Genomic DNA, 17,848 nt, shown 5'->3' with positions numbered 1-17,848 from the left:
TTGGATCACGTCGATTAGGCTGATGGGCCTGTAGTTGGCAGGGTCCTCTCTGTCTCCTTTTTTTTAGATGGTCACCACCTCTGCCCCCTTCCAAGAGTCTGGTACGGTGTTACCAATTACAAAGTTATTCAGGGTTAGTAAGATGAACTCGGCCCAAGTTTCTCTATCGTGTAGAAGGAGGTCGCCAGGGAGGCTATCGGGTCCAGCTGCCTTGCCAGGAGTAATCATTTTTAGAGCCGAGTGGATCTCGCTAAGGCTAAAATGTGCCCCCCCCTCCTTGGGGGGCAATAGGCACCCGAATTGGGCCGTCGGTCTGCAAGGGAGCGTCTTCCCCCGATGAATATAAACCAGAGAAGTGTTCAAACCACTGATGCCCAGTTATGTGGTTCGGGATTGGATCAGCCCCACCCCTTGCGCTAATATTTATGAGGTCCCAAAACAGGGTCTGATCTTTGCGTTGCACTGCAGATTTCAGATCCTGCCAGTGATCTTCTTCCCAGAGTCTCTTGGCTTTTTTTATGGAGTTGTAATAAGATTTACGGGCACAGACAATAGAAGGCTGATCCCTTAGTTTTAGAGCCCCAACAAGTTCCTGCCTGCTTGCCCTGCAGTCAGCCGAAAACCACAGGTTACCCGAGTTTGGTCGGGGTTGCTTGCAAACCCCGTTGGAATTAATTACAAAGAAGTTCCCCACCTTTTTAATGGTCTCAAGGTAGATCTTTTCAAAGCTACTAGGTGATGTAATGCTGGGAGGGCAAGCCCGGGCGGCCTCCAGCAGACCCGTGCTTTCTACCACGATGTCTTTTATCCTGGCCAAATCTAACTCTTGCTTGGCAACTTTAGACCACTTAAGTCGTCTGTTGCAGTTGGATGGGGCAACCTCTCTGGACCAATAAGACTGGGCTCCATCGGGCGCAATGGATGTGGTGATCATTTCACGTCTGAGTTGCATGGTTAGTGGGTTGTGGTCACTCTCCTGCCTAGGCAAGACTTCCATGTCAATGAGATCCAGCCACAGCTCCACATCCAGCAAGATGTAGTCTAGGCGCGAAGGGACCCTAGTTCTATTAAATGTGGGTGCTCCTTTAGTATCGGAGCGAGATCTACCATTTGTCGCCCTTAGATTGAACTCCAGAGTTATGGCAGTGATTTGGACAGCCCTTTTTGACCATTTTTTGAGTGGCGATAAGCCAAGCGAGGGGATTCCTAGCTTATGATCGACCAGCTCTGTGCCTAGGATGTCATCATCGCCAAGGGGCTCGAAGGTGCAATTGAAGTCACCAGCAACTACAATACCCGAGGTGGAGGTAAGGGCAGAAAGCAGGGACTCGAGGTAAGACAACGTAGGACTCTCTTGCGCTCCTGATGATCCTCTAGCATATAGATTAAAAATTTCTAGGCCGGGGTGGAGTTCGGTCCTACCAACTGATAGGTGGAGGATATCGTGGGATAAGCTGACATTATGCTTGGCTGACCAGTTCAACTCTATATTCACCCAGGTAAGTAGGCCCCCCAATGGGCGCCCTCTGGGAGAGCTGAGTGCCGGAACAAAATAGGTAGTGAACCCAGATCTATGAATGGGTTCCAAACACCAAGTTTGCTGGAGAAGGATGACATCAAATTTATTAATAAAATCATTCCACACAGGATCGGTGAGATTCCTTTTTAGGCCAGCAATATTCCAGGATAGAAACTGGATAACTCTTGTTGAACACGAGGTAGTTGAGGGGACTACCGCTCCAGCCCTGCATATTGTATGTCTCCTAGTATGGCCTCCCCCTGAAGCTTCACTTGGAATTACATGGACGACTGAGTTAGCCACGGTGGGGTCCCGAGGAGGGACAGGAGATAGTCGAGTGCCTTCTGGTGGAGGGCTTTCTGGGAAAGGTAGAGAAGCATGTGCATGGGGCCTGGGTAGTCAGTCCACTTGTCTTAGGCCTGAATCTAGACTGGGGCCAGACCGAACAACTGCGAATTTGGATAGGGGAGTGAGCGGGTGGTGTATACCAATATTACAGCAAGATTAGGTTTTCAGCTAGAACTAGATCACTAACCTCGATTTCTACACAGTCCACGGGTGAATCCACTATAGATAGCCGCCGAACCCTCAAGATGGCGTCTCGGATAATTGATCTGCAACCTCTAGTGTGCCTCAACCAATGGATGACTTTATTGTGCAGAGACTCACTACTTTCAAACCCTCCAGGATTGCTCATTTTCGGGACATGCGTCATATAGACCAGGGGTTTTGCAGGAAATTGGTGGTACCCTGGACCCGTAGCCACCAAAAATGGTGGTGGCCTTAACCCACCCCTATTGGCTAAAGGAGTTATGTTACTGTCTGTCCTAGCCTTGGGAAAGGCGTTGGACGCCCTGTGCGGCATCGAATTGCGTGTAACATCAGCAAGGGACCTTGTAGTGGGGGGTGGGTTGTTGTTACACATACCTAGGGCCTTTTTTTGTAGTGCTACTAAGGGAGGGATTGCCAAGGGGCAGGAATGAGCATGGGGGGCTGGGTCGCTTGTATTTAAAGTAGGTGGGGGCCCGGAAAGTGGGGCTTGTGCGGGTATGGTTGAATAAGAGCCACGATCTGAAGTAAGGCTGGTCACTTTATTGTTAAGAGCTGTGACCAGCTCTTCCAGCCTTAAGATCCTGGCCTGCAGAGCTTCCAGAGTTTTGACTGGGTACCTGGCTAAAGTTGGAATAGGGGAAAGAACCCTCTCAGGTGGAGGGCTGGGTTCATCATTGTGCGAATCAAGGACAGAGAACCTGTTGGAGCAGAGAACTGGATTGAGAAGAGGCGCAGGAGTAGGTGGGTCAGAAACGATGGCCTGATGGATTGGGTGGTCTGTGCTACGAGGGCTGGGGCCTCATCAGGAATCCTTGGCAAGGTAAGTGGTGGATCAAGCACATGAGAGCAATGCTGTGAACTTGAAAACATCGCAGGGATCACCTTTTTAACACACTTGGGGGCGATCTTTGGCACCTTGCGGCCCCCTTGAGTGATGGCATCCGGACTCCCGCTTCCTAGCGTCACTTCACAATCATTAACTATTTTCTCAATTCTGGACAGGACACAGTTCATGGCAGAATGAGTGGTATTCTTAGCCTTTTTCCCCCGCTTGCTACTAACCACCAACCCTCCCTCTGTGCTCTTCCTCTTGCCCATCCTTGGGTACCCAGTCGATTGTCCTCGAAAAGGCACTGGGACCAGATAGAACAAAACGGTCAGTTACAATGCAAGAGTAAAGGGTAATGACACATACAAAGTCTGTGGAACACCAATCAGTCTCGTAAGAGATAGGGGAGATCACAGTACCTTGTGGCGTGGTGCACTTCCCAGGGGGGTGGCCCTGCCCGGCCACTTCCGGCCCCTAACGGCCACAAACGGCCCGCCCTTTGCCCGGGCTTAGCCCGGCATACACCCGCGCGCGTCCCGTGTTGCGGGAGGCGTGAGGCGCAGATGAAGGTTCGCGGGTCAAGGGGGTGGGGCCTCCGCTGCTCTCACAGTCCCTCCGGCTCCTGGTGCAAAGTGCCTCGCTGCTGGCAGGTAAGCTTCCCCCTGGACGAAGCGTCTCGCGCGAAGCGGGAGGCGCGAGGCGCAGATGAAGGTTCGCGGGTCAAGGGGGCGGGGCCTCCGCTGCTCTCACAGCCCCTCCGGCTCCTGGTGCAAAGTGCCTCGCTGCTGGCAGGTAAGCTTCCTCCTGGACTCAGGTCTCATGAGAAAATCGGCTCATTACTTGCCCCTTCGTGGAAAGTGTATGATCCTGTTACCCAATTACCAGAGATGACTTTATATATGTCTTCCTGCCTCTCTGATTGCTACTGCATATTCTATCAGTGATTATGTTACTAGAGAGCTGCTTGCTAAAATAACTATTGCCACTTGTGTGATATATTTTTATTAATTTAGTTAGTACTTTCGCCTCAATTTAATTAAATATGTTTGACAATTTAATACTTTTTCTTTTTCCTCTCCTTTCCATTTCACTGCTTCCTCGGTGTGGTCTGTTGTCTATGTTTACTCACTGACCTCTCACTTGGACGTATTTACGTGCAGTCACGCCCCCTCCCCTTTCCTGTTGACTTCCTGCAACAGTCTTGTCCAGTGATACACGACGCTGGTCCTGCGGCGACTGAGACGCCCTTCTCCTGACATTCGATCCATTAGGTTATTCTGCCCGTAACCTGATGCCTGGTCATTCCCGGTTTTTGCCAACTTCCCTCCTTACACTGGGATTTCTCTTTCAGATTGTCGGGCCCTTGGCGCTTTACTCGCCCCATTTATCCTTAACTCAATCCTTGATATTGCTGTTGGTTTTTATACCGCTGGACCCCCGGTGATGGAGTTAGGCCACCCCTGACGTTCCATGCATTAGGTATGCTATCCTTTATTGTTTCCCGATCTTACCCTTCTTTCCCTCCGATCATTCACACACCGCGACCTCGGTTACTTGATGTGACTCTTGTGTCCTTCCCCCAGATTCCTGCTACCATTACGCCTTAGTTTTCCCTCGAGATAACGATTCTTTCCCTCGGTGCCTTCAGGTATATGTTGACTCCTGATTGTGAGTTTCGTGTAAATATTAAACTTGCTTTTCCCTGCCACTCAGGTGACCTTACTCTTCCTGAGCCTGTTAACTAATTCCTTTCCCCTTTGTAATTTTGTTTCCCTGTTTATATAGAATTTTTCCATCATCCCGCTTTGTCCTCTCCTGTAACCTGATTACAACTCCCCACTTCCAGGTAATTACGCTGATTCGTTCTCACCTTTCCTGGCCCCCCTGTCCCTGTAAGTGCCTTTGCGTACCTCACTCTCATTAGATAATTCGTCCTCTTCCCCCTAATATTCACCTTCCGTTCACCCACCTCCCATCTCAACCCCCTCCCCTTTCCCCCCCCTTTCCACCCCCCCACATTTTCCCCTCCCTTTGTCCTTGTGTAATTAAATGTATAATTAGTGACGGACCTATACCCTGACCTCTATATTGTGCCTGATTAGGTTTTGTTTTCTCCCAATTGATTCCAATACCCGGGCTCTGGTACTTTGACTAGTTCCTTTTCCTCTTTCTTTTTTCTTTAACTTTGTCCTTCCTCCTCTCTTACACTCCTTTAATTTTCCTTGTACAGCAACGCTTGAATATTGCAACCCAGTCCTGATGACAATCCCAATTCAACCAGATCGAAACGCCGTCGACATTTCAGCTCAATTGATGGCCTTATGGTTCCTTAAAATGAATGTGCAATCATTTTTATTGTAACTAATTGAATTCAGAACCTGCTTATTTTTCAACTATTCACTGTTACTTCACCTTGCGCCATACCTTGCTGTTCTCACCTTGTCACTTGCGTCGCCGTTTCCGTGTCACGTACACCTTAAGCACCAAGTACAAGTTCGGGTTGTCCTTTTGTAATATGGACTTTTGCGTACAGTGCTGATACAACTGTTCCATCATCCTGCTCAATTAAGTGTTTGTGCGTTCCTTTATATTTATTTAATATAATACAATATACTTTTTTTCTAAATTTTCCTTCTCAGAGTCTTCCTTATCTCAATTGTAATGTCTTACACATGCATTTTATTTATCTAGATTGAATGACACCAGTTGAGACTATTTGTTGTTCTTTACTTCACTACCCCTGTGTCGAGGTTTACGGGTTTAAGCTCCTGTTGTTTATTATAATCCTCCTGGACGAAGCGTCTCCCGCGAAGCGGGAGGCGCGAGGCGCAGATAAAGGTTTGTGGGTCAAGGGGGCGGGGCCTCCGCTGCTCTCACAGCCCCTCCGGCTCCTGGTGCAAAGTGCCTCGCTGCTGGCAGGTAAGCTTCCCCCTGGACGAAGCGTCTCCCCAAATAATTTATTAATTGACATAAAGCCTTTCCCATCAGCAATAAATGATAGAGACTTTCAGCCCCATCTGTGCACTGTTAACAAAAAGTGAATATTAAAATAAATATAAATGTTATCCCTCTTTAAGGGAGTCATTGAATGAGCAGCATTCACTCGTGGTGACCTAAAACATCATTAAGTTAAATAAGAATAAAAGAATGATAGTGTTATATATTATTTGGGAGGTAGGAGCCCAACAAGTTAATAAAATATGGACCTTTTTGCAAAAGTAAAGGTCAACATATGATTACAATCAAATGTAGCTTTTCTACACCACCAGGATTTCTCAAAAGGATTCCTTGCAGATGTGAACGTATTTATGGGGCAGAGACCTTCACCACAGGTGCAGAGATCACCACAACTTTAAATCTCATTGAAGCCATTAAACATGGATGTCCAGGATTGGTTTGTATTGAAAGTTTGGGAATACACACTAACATGTACTGTTATGTGCCTTCCTAAATCCCTCTCTCGACCATTTGCACCCTGGAGAGGGTTGTAATTTACTCCAGTAAAGGACTGGTTTAACACCCCTTCCAAGATATAAATAGGAACCAATCAACTCCAGAGCAGAGTGTGTAGAAGAAGAACCCATGGGTAAAAATGTTTTCCCCACTAAGAATAATGTGTGCATTTGCAAAGGGAATCCTATTCTCTCTGTGGAGACTTGTCCACAAAGGAGAACTCAGCACAGCAATAATAGGATCATATAGGCGGGGTCAAGTGACCTTTCAAGGAATACTTCAGAAACCTGCACCTAGTTCAACTTTCCAGCCATATTCCTGGGAATGTTGGCAAAAAGCAGGACCAGTCAGTTCCTGCAGAGATCCCTCCTGTACCTTTCCTACAATTTGTTGTTAATCGGATCAATATTATCTTGCTAGTGACAAAAAAAGTACACCCACGGAACCATGAGTAGATGTACTTCAAGTAGCATGAGCTTGCCTGGAGAAAAATGTTTTTATTATTTACGCAGGGCGAGATGGCATAAGACAAGACAACCCTCACTCATAGAATAGGGCCCGCATTTACTATGATTTAGCATCAGGGTTTCATCGCTTTTGCGGCGAAGCGCTTGCTCAAAATCACTTTTTTGCCATTTAATAAACCATGCAAAGTCAATTTGTGTTGCTCATTGTGAGTTAGTAAATACAAAGTAGCACAACACAGGGCACAGCACTCCTGTGCGTTACTTTGCATTGAGCAGACTTTACATGCATGGTGCAATGGTGCCTGAGTTGGTGCTATGCATCAAATAGTGCACTAGCGCTAGGAAAGAGCAGAAGTTCTCCATATCTTAGTATGGCACATTTCTGTTCTTGTCCTTTTATGCAACGCAAGAAAGCAAGTTGCCTTGCTGTATTAACTTTGTGTGAAATATTAGTAAATCTGCTCCTAGGTGCACCTTCTGGTGAGAACAGGTACAGTACAAAGCCCCTGGATGATGGCAGTGTTCTTGATGCATAGCTATTAATGTCTTGCTGTGTGCCATGAAGAGTGGGAAAACATGGAATGGAAAACTCCAGGAAGTTGGAAAGAAGATTGGATTCTTGATGGCAAATGGAACAGAGCAGAAATCAAGAATCGAATTAAGAAGAAAAAGCTAGGTACCAGACAGGAACGTAGGGTAAAGAACAAAAACTAAGGCCTAGATTTAGTAAGCCTTTGCATCCCTCTAGGGTTTTGCAAGGTGACATGGGACAATGCAATGGCTTATTTAGAATTCACAAACCCATACAAGGCCTGACTCTTGGGTGGCTTTGTAAAGAAATGTAACGAAACACAGCTACTTGAGCTGCATTACATTTCAATTTAACTTGGGAGGTGTTCAATGGGTGGAGCATTGGCGTTTCCATGCATCCACCCATGTATTTTTATGTATTCCTAAATTTACTAATGCTAGTAAACCTAGGGATGTGTCAAAATGCTACGCTTTCCCCACTGAGGCTAAAGAATGAGAAATATTTGTATTCCTTATTCACATGTACTGCATTCCGCAGCATACATAGTAATAGGAAAATGTCTCTAAGGACTGTTTTTGTGCAGGTAGCTGTCCCTTCTTGCACATAAACAATCCTGCCTGTAACAGGGCTGTATGACGTTACAATGCATGCTTTACCACACTTTCCTTTACCAATTTTTACAGCACATGTATATATATATATATATCCAACAAAGATCACTTCTTTAAAATGTATATATATATATTCACTGAAGAAACCATAGATTTCAGGGGCGTTATAGTTAGCTGGACTTTTCACTCATACAAAACCATTGAAATTCCCCTGTTATAGTTAGTTCAGCTAACTATAACTCGTGCGCCCGCAATGCACTGCTGATGACGTCACATATTACATCACTCATGACATGGTCAGTGACATCTCTGATGACATCACTGATGGCATCTCAAATGACATCACTGATGACATCACTGATGACATCATCCAGTGAATGTGTGTTTTTCTGAAAATTACATGTTTTGTATATGTATATCTCAAGGTCGATGGAAGAATAAATGGGTAGATAAGTGTCTAAATGGATGATTTTTTTTTGAAAAATTGATTGTATAACTGACTGATTAAGTGTATCTTAGTGAATACATGGCTTAGTGAGTAATATTTCAATATGTAAATATTTGTATCAGTCTCTCACTTTGTGTATAAGTGGCTGCATGGGTTGGTGAGTAGCTACATGAGTGTCTATATAGGTTATTAGTTGTTTTTTTGAGTATCAGTATGAGTGTCTGAGTGTCTGTATGGTTCGGTGGGGGGTATTACGTAGTGCATAGGTGCATGAATGAGTGACTCACTGTTTGTATGTGTTGAAGACAGCATGTGTGCAGGACTGTATGGGTGGATGAGTGTGTGCATGGGTGTGTTAGTGAGTGAATGACTGTCTCAATAGTGTCTCTATGAGTAACTACATATGTTTTAAACTAGTATATGTGACTATCGGTGTATATAAGTGAGTATATGTGAGAGTGAGAGATTGGAAGAGTTCCTGTATGAATAAGTATGTGTTTCTATAAGTGATAGTTTAAAAGACTAAGTATGTGTAAGTTTCTGTAGAAGTAAGTGTGGTGGTGTGTGTATAACTGTATATGCAAGTAAATGGATGTTTGATTCTTTATTAGCATGAGTGACTATGTGTGTGAGTAACTCTATGGATGAGTGGCATTGCGTAACAGGATGTATAGGGGTATGAGTACATATGATGAGTGAGTACATGTATTAGTGACTGTATAGGACTGTTGGTGAATGAGTGGATGTGTATGTGGATCTTAGAATTACTGAATAGGTTGTTGTAACTGCTATTGGTATGTCCATTGTTTTGAAAATTGTAGTTTCTATTTTTGAATGTGTGTATCAAAGGTTATATTAGGGGGAGAGGAGGTCTGCCACTCTAATCACAAGGATGATGTCATCAGTGATGTCATCAGTGATGTCATTTGAGATGTCATCAGTGATGTCATGAGTGATGTCACTGACCATGTCATGAGTGATGTAATATTTGACGTCATCAGCAGTGCATTGCGGGCGCGCGAGGTATAGTTAGCTGAACTAACTATAACGGGGGAATTTCAATGGTTTTGTATGAGTGAAAAGTCCAGCTAACTATAACGCCCCTGAAACCTATGGTTTCTTCAGTGAATTTCTAAGGTTTTTTAAATGCTAATTCCTAACTATAATGTGCCTGAAACCTATGTTTTTTTCAGTGAATTTCAAGGTTTTTTAAATGCTAATTTCTAACTATGCCTACAGAGATAGGACATGTGAAGAAAGAAGTAAAAACGCACAGAAAGAAAAAAAAGAAATACAGAAAGAAGCAACAGAAGTCCTCAAAGACGAAGAAAAGTGAAGAAAGAAGGATAACGTGCAGAAAGAACAAACAGAAGAGCAGAAAGAAGCCTTGTTGCAAAATCATCCTGTACCCTCAACTTTTTCAGACAGATACTGGTGGTAACTGAGTCTGACTAACCAGTCCTAGAGCCAGTGCTATGTTAAAAGACACTCAGAATACAGTGGAAACACCTACATACACTAGGGAACACTATGCGTTGGGGTCTCCCTGTGATTAGCATGACCTCCTCTGTAAGCCCCTAGTATATAATAGGGCAGGGGATTAAAACTACCACTTACAACGCACCACAGGGCATGTTTGCAAACGTCACCTCAGGCCCCGTCCCCTCCCTTCCCCACTGTGTAAACACGCCCTGTGGCCATTTTAAGTTGGGAGATTAAGTCCCCTTGAATCCTGAGGGTCCCTAGGGTCCAACTAGCCCACTAGGTACCTCCAGTAAGCGCCACAGAGCTGCGTTGCAGAGAGGTGTAAAAAGTGGCACAGCGTGGACCACCTCTCTGCAACGCAGCTCAGTGGTGCTTATTGGAAGCACCTGGTGGGCTAGTTAACCCCCAGGGGCCCTCAGGATTGAAGGGGAATTATTTCCCCAACTTAAAACGCGCCATAGGGCGTGTTTGCACACGTCACCTCCGGCCCCATCCCCTCCCTTCCCCACTGTGTAAACACGCCCTGTGGCCGTTTTAAGTCCGGAGATTAAGTCCCCTTGAATCCTGAGGGTCCCTAGGGGCAAAATAGCCCACTAGGTACGTCCAGTAAGCGCCATTGCAGAGAGGTGTAAAAAGGGGCACGGCCTGCACCACCTCTCTGCAACGCAGAGCAGTGGCGCTTACTGGAAGCACCTGGTGGGCTAGTTGGCCCCCAGGGTCCCTCAGGATTGAAAGGGAATTATTTCCTGAACTTAAAACACACCACAGGGCGTGTTTGCACATGTCACCTCAGGCCCGTCCCCTCCCTTCACCACTGTGTAAACACGCCCTGTGGCCGTTTTGAATTGAGCGATTAAGTCCCCTTGAATCCTAAGGGCCCCTAGGGTCAAACTAGCCCACTAGGTACCTCCAGTAAGTGCCACAGAGCTGCGTTGCTTTAAGGTGTAAAAAGGGGCGTGGCCTCAGAACACCTGTCTGCAACGCAGCTTCCTGGCGCATACTGGAGATACCTGTTGGGCTAGTTGGCCCTCAGCGACCCTCAGTATTGAAGGGGAATTAATTCCCCAACTTACAACTGGCCAGGGGGTGTGTTTGCAGAGTGCTGCAAGGAGGGGGCGTGGCCTCCGGCGCGATGCCGGTCTTTTATTTATTTAATTTTTTTAAGAAAGAGGGCTGTGTGGCCCCCCTTCTTTTTCTAATTTATTGGCCCTGGAGACCCCATCCCCCAGGACCTGCACCCTAATTTTGTTTTGTTGAAAAAAATAGATTTGGAAGGGGGCCGCGTGGCCCCCCTCCCAAGGCCTTAATCGGCCCCTCCTCAGGCCACTTATGTCCCCGGGGACCCCATCCCCCGGGGCCCGCCTTTGTTTTATATTATTTTTAAAAAATATATATTTATAGAAACACCTAGGACATGCTGGATAAACCGTATGTACCTATCACCATGACGATTTGCGTGATATTCATTAAAAGGTGACTATGCATACAATGAATCCACCTGGAATGCATTTACACCGCTAGTGACGCTCTGACGTGTCTGACGCCCAACCGTGCCTAATCCCGGCGCCCCCGCCGGTGGGTACTCTCCAAGTAGACACCCTTGTCGTTTATTTATACAAACATGGGTAGCTATTGACGGGCACATTTAATAAACACTCACACCAAGTCATTCAAAGGGGATTCAACACAAATTCGACCAAACTATGCAAGAAACCCCCCTCACGGTTAATAAAAACACATCCACCGCCGGATGTGTAATACTTTTTATTTTACTCTCTGGAAAGGAGACGAACCTCACTTGAGAGTCACAGCGTGCTCCTGGCTGAGCCCAATGCTGTGTTACACCCACCAGGGCCCGCCGAGTGCCACACACCTCTGTGTTGTATTCCACCAGCTAGTGCGTATGCTATGACACTCTCTAGAGCATGTGCACTGTAACACCACCCCGTGAATATGACATGCCACACTTGCCTTCGCACGGGTTATATTGCCCCATCTAACGTGCCTTCCTCGATGCCTATGTTATAACACACAGCGCTATGCCATACATATTACAATCTGGGATCCATATCTTTGTCACAGTGCATATGCAACGTTACACTCCCCAGCACATATTTTATATTACAACTTTAGAGACTAGTTAGGTTACACAACACTGCCCTGTGCATATGACACTCCAAGGTACATATCGCATAGCACGCGCTAGTGCCTGTGCTATCTCGCGCTCTCCAATGAATCTGTCATTGCGCACAATGTATTGCATATATTTCACACCCCGGTTCATCTTATATCACACTTTTTGGTGCATAGTTTATACCATATACTATATCTAGTTTTCATTTTCAATCGTGTCCTCAGGACTATGTTCTATATAACACTGCGTCCACCTACCCTTTTCACGGGCATTATATTTTGCGATGGGGGGTGGAGGGTCAGGGGGTGTGTCTGCCAAGTGAGCCCGGAGTCAGTCACAAACGCCCTCTTCTTCCTGAATAAAAGTGAGATTATGCTGCATACTTGTTCATATTTTAAGTAGTTCGCACAGACACACATTTTAAAAACAATAAAGATCCTAATACCCACTTTCTCTGAACAGTTAGCTTGCTGCCCCATCTACCTCCTCCCTATCCTCTGTTGTCTGAATCCATGGACTAGCCTCCTCCCTCCTGCCATGCATGGTCTGATGTGCTGCCATTGCCCTCCATTTAGCATGATGTACCAGTCCACTCCTCCTGACCTCCATTGCTCAATTCTATGGCCCATCATTGACCTCCTGCTTAGTCTCTGTGCTTAGCTTGCTGACCCTCTTCTCCTTCCCCCTGCCCTCCGATGTCTTTGTGCATGCCCCTCCTGCTCCATCCTTTTTGCCCACTATGTTCCATGGACCTGACACTCCTATCTACTCTGAGTGTTCTGTTGAGCTGCCACTCCCCTCCCACCTGCCTAGCATTGTCAGATGACTGTAACCTGTCCCTTCCAGCTCCACCCTGCCTGTCCACATGCCATGCCCCTATCCCCTTCCTCCTGTCCTCCATGGTTCATTTTACTGCCACACCCTTCTGCCCTCCCTGGTCTGTTGTGCTGCAACTGCTCCTCCGGCCTGCCCCGCGCGGTCTGTTGTGAGGCCCCTTCCCCTAAAGTCTCTTGTCTGTGCCCAGGTCCTGACACTCCCTTCTATCCTCCATGGTCCTTTGTGCATGCCCCTTCACCCTCCTTCTTGCCCATCATAGCCATTGTGCTGCCACTAACCCTCCTGCTGGCCATGCATGGTCTTCTGTGCTGCCATGGCCCCTCCCACCTTCCCTGTGTGGTCAGCTAGCTGCCCCTGACCCCCTCCCACCTTTCCTCCATGGTCTCTGTGTATGCCATCATAGTCTCACTGTTGCTCTCCATTGTGTGTCTTGTTTCTAGTGCCCATCCTGCCTGACCTCCATGGTCATCTTGCTGCTCCTGCCCTGCCCCCTTGCCCCCAGCCCTCTGTTTCCATGTGTAGACCCCTATTCCCTCTCTCCTGGCTTGTCTGTTCCATTGTAATGCCCCTGATCCGTCCCTCCTGCCCTTTATGGTCTGTTATGCTGCAGGTTTCTCTCCTGTCTGTCCATTATGGTCAGCTAGCTACCATTGCCTCTTTCCCCTCTGTTCTCTGTTGTCCATGTGCATGGTCCTGCCCCTCCATATTGCTTTCTATGGATTGTTGTGCTGCACTCCCGTCCCGCATGCCCTGTGTGGTGTATTGTGCTGCTGCAAACCCTGGTGCCTGCCCTGTAGGGACAGTTTGGTGCAACTCTCCATGTCCCTCATGTCCTCTGTTATTCGAGTCCATGTCCCTACCCCAATTCCTCCTGCCTACCATGATCCAATGTACCATACTTGCGAACATTTTGAACTTGGTAAGAGGGAGATTTTGAAAAAAAACTGGGGTATTGATTTTCCCCTTTGAGTTACATTGAAAAAGAGGAGATTGTAGACAGGAGACAGATCAAATAAAGCCCATTTGAGCTTAAAAACATTGGACGTTTCCTGGCTGAAACGGGTCTGTTGGCATTTATTGTTGTACTGAAGTTTCCAAATTTCCTCATTTACTACAGTCTCCTCAGTAGGAAATACTTTCAGTTATTTACTTTGATTCCATCAAGAAGGCATTCAGATGTGTCACACATTTGCCATAAATTCAGAATGTTAGCACTCTAGTTGCTCATTAGAGCACTGTAGTAAAGCTACTGCTCACCAGGGAAGTCTGCTGCTGGTATTGAAAGTGCATGTTTCAGTCTGCATGTCAGAATATTTTAATGAAATAGAAGAGGATTTGAGAAGTCACTCAAAATGTGCCCTAATTTTTCTTTCTGCAGCACTAATCACACTTTCTACGGCAAAATGAACCCCCTCATTTTGTTCCTTTTTAAATTAAATGTTTTAAGAGTTACCACTTTATTCCAATCAAGATGGCTTCAGGTGTGCAATACGTTTGTCATAAGTAGGACTGTTAGCGCTCTAGTTGTTCTTTAGAACACTCTGGGAAGCTGCAGTAGAACACAAAGGAATCAACTGACAGTCTCTGCCCTTGTTGGATGTACATGTTTTACTGAGAATGTCAGACTTCATTCTCACATGACTGAGAAAGATAATGTGAATTTACAGAAAATATGCTCTCAGTTTGGCTTATAGATCACCTTCCAAACCTCTGTAGGAAAAGCATGAGAAAATAGTTTTCTCTCAAACATGATTCATGATATCACAGTAGAAGGCTTTTTCACATGGTAAAATCACCTTAGAACACATCACAATTCCTAAAATGAGTATGGTACCATCAACAAATTATTTATAATGTAACTAAAGTCTTAAAACCTTCTATTAACTGCAATGATTTTTAATGAGATGCTATCATGTATATTGGTCCCAAGATGGCTGCCAACACTTCTTGGAAGAAGTGCTGACAACCAATCAGATCTCACGATGAGATGTGTGGTTAGGCTCGGCCCAGATATATCTATCTTTATAACTCTAATTTTCTCAGGAACTACTGAATGGATTTACACCATTTAAGCAAAAGGCACGAGTCTGAACTGAGGACTACCTCTTTGCCAAATTTGGTGTAATTCCGTTCAGCAGTTCGGGCTGTAGCGGCGTCAACAGGTCCTATGGGAAAATGCATGGGGAAAACGCGTTTTGGGACCCCCCTTTTTTCTCGGCCCCCGCTTGAAGAATCACCGTGAAATTTTCAGGATAGGAGCGGACCGGAGCTGGCCAAAAGTTTGGAAAATTTCGCGAAGATTCGTAAATCGGCGTCAACGTTATTCCAAATAGAATGTTGCGGATTTCTTGTGGAAAATAGGTCCTAACTAAAACTACCTACTGGCGACTGTCAGTAGGTAATATATATATATATATCTATATTATCTACTGGCGGTCGCCAGTAGATAGTTATAGTTACAACCTAGTTTCCATAGGAAATCTCAAAATTCTATTTTGAATAACTTTGGCGCCGGTTGACGAATCCTCGCGAAATTTTCAAAACTAATGGGGCGCTCCGTTCAGCTTTAGTCGCAGCTACAGCCCGAACGGCTGAACAGAATTACGTGAAATTTGGCAGAGAGGTAGCCATAAGGTCAAGGAAGTGCCTTTTGCAGGTCTGGTCTAAATCTGTTCAGTATTTCCTGAGAAAATAGCATTTAAAAGCATATCAATATCTATACGCGCGCACCGTGCGCGCACAGTGCGCGCACCCTGCCGTGCGCGAGCGCAATTCTGATTGGTTGTTAGATGTCGGTAAACATTCGAATCGGTCGAAACCAGGAAGTGTCGGCCACCATTTTGTCTCTCGCAGTCTGAGGGGGTGAAGAAAAAGGTGGAGAACGTGAAAAGGGGGCAGAGTGGACACTTCCTGGCCCCCTAGCCTTGGTCAGGGGGTCACAGAAGGACCCCCAAGGGCGAAATTTTATTTTATTTTTTTTTAAATCGTGAGGTGCGCGCACGGTGCGCGCACGGTGAAAAACCTGAAAAAAAAATAAATACATAACTTAGCATTTAAAAAACCGTGCGAATTCACTGAAAAAAACATAGGTTTCACACACGTTATAGTTACGAATTAGCATTTAAAAAACCTTGCAAATTCACTTAAAAAACCATAGGTTTCACACATGTTATAGTTAGCTGGACATTTCACTCGTAAAAAACCAATGAAATTCCCCCGTTATAGTTAGTGCAGGCAACTATAACTCACGCGACCGCAATCCTCTGCTGATGACATCAGATATTACATCACTGATGACATATGTGTCTTTATGAAAAATAAATATTTGTAATATATGTATAGCTAAAGATTAATGGAAGAAGACATGGGTAAATAAGTGTCTAAATACAGTGATGTAATATCTGACGTCATCAGCAGAGGATTGCGGTCGCGTGAGTTATAGTTGCCTGCACTAACTATAACGGGGGAATTTCATTGGTTTTTTACGGGTGAAATGTCCAGCTAACTATAACATGTGTGAAACGTATGGTTTTTTAAGTGAATATATATATATATATATAAATATCCGTGGCATCAGGGTACTCCTACCCTGACCTCTTTTATGCTTTTTACATTTATATCTATCCCCCGGGACTGGCTCCTGCTTCATAAAATGGTGGCTACAACTTTTCAGACAGCTTGCGGCCAGTCAATTGCAGCACTTCTCCTGGCAGTTGGGTTAGTGTAGTGTACTACGTCAGGGCCACGGAGCCTCTGCATCCCTAAATATACAAACTTGAATTTCTTTTAATAACTCTGCAACTACTGAATGGATTTACACCAAATCACAAAAAGGCACTTTCCTGGACCAATATTTAGCTTTCTGCCAAACTTAGTGCAATTCCATTTAGCAGTTTGTCTGCAGCCGTGTCTAAAGTTCCTATGGGAATTACCATGGGAAACGCATGTTTCCTGCCCCCCCTTTTTCAGGACCCCCGCTTGATGAATCACCCCAAAACTTTTCATGCCCAACAAGAATCACCGGGGCACTTTCTTTGCAAAATTTCATGAAGATTCATAAAAACAACACCAAAGATATAGAAAGTCATAAAAACTTGTTTCCTATGGAAACTAGGTCCTACATATATCTTTCTACTGGTGACTGCGAGTAGGTGGCAGCATTCGAAAACGTGCCCTCACCTACAAGAAATACGTCATCCAAGCAATTATTCTCAATATGTGAGGTTTATTGTCATGATAGCCGAATAACCCAAGGCGTTCAAGCATGGAACATGCCTTGATCACAGGTCCAGGAAACAGACGACTGCTCCACTTCCAGCAAGTGAGAGCTCCCGATGCCATATATGGCTTTAGGACGGGGCATGCGGCCCCCCTCTTTTGATGTAGCAGGGACTTTCCGGGAGAGGTGGCGGTCCCCGGTGTTGTGAATGGCCTGGGAGGGGGTGCTATGTGGCTCCCCTTAATTTTAAAAATAGAATTTGGCCCTGGGTAGGTGGTGGTTCCTGGGGTTTTGGGGGGGGGTTCTGTGAGGCCCACCCATTACACAGAAAATAGCCCCTGTGTGGTGGTGGTTCCTGGGAGGTCCTCGAGGCCCCCCCCAATTTATTTAGTGCTAGCCCTGAGGAGGTGGCAGTCCCCAGGGTCCAGGGGGTCCGTGGGCGACCCCATTTCTTTTCAATTAGGCCTATGGAGGTGGTGGTCCCTGGATCAAAAAGGGGGGGCTTTGTGTACCCAACTCCTACATTATGTAATTTAAGCCCCCATGCCCCCGGTAACTGGCCCACCAAGGGGCTAAATAATAGAGAAGCGCTTGAGCCTGCATATTTACTTTTTTGTTGTTTGGGAGCCACGGCTCCTGCCAAACTTATAAAAATAAAAAAATCAATTTGCTTGGCAGTGTCCCTCTGGGACCCCCCGTGAGGTCTAGGGCATCAGGGTAGGAATATTTTTTTTTACTTTACTTTGTGGGACTCAGCTATAT

General features: G+C 45.8%; 1 long non-coding RNA gene across 1 annotated transcript; it reads left to right on the top strand.

Moving 5' to 3' along the window:
- The first annotated feature begins 4,317 nt into the window (after positions 1–4,317).
- On the top strand, positions 4,318–5,332 carry LOC146861429 (uncharacterized). The gene is made up of 3 exons (XR_014979260.1): positions 4,318–4,379; positions 4,686–4,746; positions 5,131–5,332. It is a non-coding gene; the product is annotated as an uncharacterized LOC146861429 (long non-coding RNA).
- Positions 5,333–17,848: the final 12,516 nt, after the last annotated feature.

Source organism: Triturus cristatus, chromosome 3_1 (assembly GCF_964204655.1).
Source record: "Triturus cristatus chromosome 3_1, aTriCri1.1, whole genome shotgun sequence".
NCBI classification, from domain to species: Eukaryota; Metazoa; Chordata; class Amphibia; order Caudata; family Salamandridae; genus Triturus; species Triturus cristatus.
Note: the sequence above shows the minus strand (reverse complement) of the source record. Positions and strands in the feature narration are given on the sequence as shown.